Genomic DNA, 3,086 nt, shown 5'->3' on the forward strand with positions numbered 1-3,086 from the left:
CTGAAATTTTTCCTGAGAGAGCGCAACTCCTCTTACCCTGTCATAGATTTGCCACTTCCGCGGCAAGTTTTGGATGAGATTGGACATCTTTTGACCATCTGGATTCAAAACTCGACCCATTATACTAAGAACATTCTTTTCGCTCGAACAATATTCCGGTAGATCTGGCATAGTGAACGGTTCGTCATCTTCCTCTAGTGACATAGCCATTAGAGCCCGATCGATACTTGCAGACATACTCGAAAACTCAGAGAACTTGACTTTCTTCAAACAGCTCAAGAACTTGATAGCGGCGCAAATGAGAAACAAACAGCGAGGCTAAAGAAGATTGAACTGACTTTAGATTAAAACACGGTTAAGGGGAAACAATGAACCACAACTAAAGCTCTATTCCACTTAGATCAAAGACTCTAAGAGAGAAAGAGGGTCTTAAGCCCAAAAAAGGGAAGCTAGGTGTTTTTCAACTTGTTCAGTTACAAGGTTACAAAGACATCAAATTTATTTCTCTTCTTATATCTTTGTTTATTCTGCTCATATTTGTCTCATCTCAAGTGGAAGACGCCCAGGCCAAACATCTCCAACGTAAGTGCTTACACGCATAAGGTCTCTTGCATTTTTATTAACTCTCAGTGTTCTCAGGCATCTGCATTTACTATTTAGGACTGAAAGATAACATTAAAAATTTGGCTGGAAAATTTAAAATAGTACCTACAAGTCTAAAACCATAGTATTCATTATTCAACAATAGTTTTAAATTTATTTTTAGCGTTCATATTTCCCTTCTTTTTCCTAGTTTTGCATTATGAATGTCAGTGCCATCATGTATATTCGTATTTGTGTGTGTGTGTGTTGAGTCGATAAATCTTAGACCATGAATGGAGTTAAAATAATGTTTATAGAGTCATTTTAGTTTGGGAGGTTTTTAGATATTAGATCTTGGTTTTAGTTTTTGATGAACCAAATAAGATAGGTTTTAATTTTTGCAGAGAATTAGTGAAAGATTAAAGTTTTGAGGAAGGATTAAAATTTTAAAATAAAATAGTTTCCCTAGGTTTTAGGAGTACTAAAAAGTAGAAACCAAAATCTTAAAGGGTAATTCAAACAGAAGAATTTCATAAATTTTCGAAAAACTAGCTTTTTCTCTAGAATCTTGGTTGGATGAAACAATATAAATAAATAAAAAAATTTGAAAACTAAATACTCCTTTAACAAGAACCAAACATGCTTTCAACACCTTATATATACATAATAGAATTTCTTGAGTCCTGTCTCTTTTTGTTGCGAATCCTACCGTCTATGTTTAGCATATAACTCAGCCGTGACATGTAAATTTGCAGCGAAATAATAAGAGACGCAACATTTCCTCTAACTTTATCATCGAGCACCAACTTCACAAGTTTTTCGTGCGTTGTTTTCGCATCTATCTGCACAACTCTACATCCTCTTTCATCGGTGTTAAATACGTATTTGTGTTTTTATACCCAATTACCGGAACCGGATCAACCATATCGGGAGAAAGATGAAAGAAATTGAAGAAGAATGAGGAAGACGATGAGGAATTGGAAGTTCCGGTGATGTGATAAACTCAGGTGAAGAAAACGAGTTGAAAAAATTTGGCCCTATTTTTTTGTCCTTTGATGATGATGACATGGAATGATGACATGGAATGTTGCATCCACGTCATTTTTTAATTGATGAAGTGGCAAGTAAGCCACCAAACGAAAATGTAAATCAGCTTAATTAAACCAGCCATCAAACAAAACTTTAACTCAGCCGCAACATGAATACTATTACAGTAATTAAAAAACGAAAAAACGGCAGCCAAATTCAGCCGTTTACTGTCGTTACTCAACCAAAAATATTTAACTCAGTCGTGTCGTTTAATAAGTCGGCCGTCATTGCATGCTATTCTAGTAATTAATCTTTCGCTACTAAGTCAGCCATAATAAGGCCGAGTTTTCCGTTAATCCAGCTCATTACGGCTGATTTATGATACTCGAACATAAATCAGCCGTAACATCATCCCATAACTAAGCCGTCTTTGATAACTCAGCCAGCCGGAGAAAGTTAAGTCAGCCGTGTCGAAGCAATAACTCAGCCAAAAATTTGACAAATCAACCATCGGGTGAAAACTCAGCCGTAACTTAGGCTGGTGTTGGGGTCGGATTTCATCCCATAGCACCGAGCCGAACTTCGAACGCCTCAGGGAACTTCTGAAGACACCTCGGTGCAAACTGCCATTCACCTCGGGTCAAACTGCCATTCACCTCGGGTCAGACTGCCATTCACCTCGGGTCAGACTGCCATTCACCTCGGATCACTGCATTGGTTGCCTCGGGGAACACCCGTAGTCTGCTCGGGGTCCGTCAGCAAGCTTGTGAACCCGAGCCGGCTCCCTTCAAGTGCCCGAGCCGGTTCACTCCGAGAAACCGAGCCGGTTCGTGTCGAGACCCCCGAGCTGGCTCTTTCTGTGAACCCGAGCCGGTTTCCCTCGGGAACCTGGGCCGTGCCTCTCTTGTCCCCGAGCCGGTTGCACAAGTTCCCCGAGGCGAAGTCTTCATCATCGCCCGAAGCAAAGACTTAGTAAATATTCTTCTCCAAAGGTATCATTTCCAAGCAAGTTATCATTTCCGAAAAAGAAGGATCATTTCCGATAAACTCGGAAATGATAAGGAAGAATCGCGAAGGATCAACTCAAATCAGGAAATCTTCCGAAAACTCCGAAGAATAAGGAAATTGTCCTAATCCGCGATATTCTGGCCGACTTCAAGATAAATGGAAATCTTCCGAGAATATCGCTGGAGAGGCGGTTTATCATCCCTATATAAAGAGATTCAAGGCTCAAACGAAAGGCGCAAGCAATATCGCTCTAGAATTTACACTACGCAAAGCTCTCACAGCACAAACACCTTTTCTTCTACGATCAAACTCTTGTACGATCAAAATCATCTTTTCATTAATAATATCAAGAACACCATCTTTGGTATCAATCGTTTCTGTTGTTCTTTGAGAATTCACGATTATCGTATCCCTAAAATAAAACCCTAGACAAATCTTGATTGTGTTAGTTTCGACTTCCACAGTTG

The 3,086-nt window shown here is 39.5% G+C and overlaps 1 long non-coding RNA gene across 1 annotated transcript in view; it reads left to right on the forward strand.

The window, feature by feature from the left end:
• The first annotated feature begins 485 nt into the window (after nt 1-485).
• The window catches only part of LOC110225702, a 14,158-nt gene continuing 11,557 nt past the window's right edge, over nt 486-3,086 (forward strand). The window contains exon 1 of the long non-coding RNA XR_002329918.1: nt 486-582. This is a non-coding gene — a long non-coding RNA (uncharacterized LOC110225702). The remainder of the gene's footprint in view (nt 583-3,086) is intronic.

The sequence above is a fragment of the Arabidopsis lyrata genome (assembly GCF_000004255.2).
Source record: "Arabidopsis lyrata subsp. lyrata unplaced genomic scaffold ARALYscaffold_8, whole genome shotgun sequence".
Lineage (NCBI taxonomy): Eukaryota > Viridiplantae > Streptophyta > Magnoliopsida > Brassicales > Brassicaceae > Arabidopsis > Arabidopsis lyrata.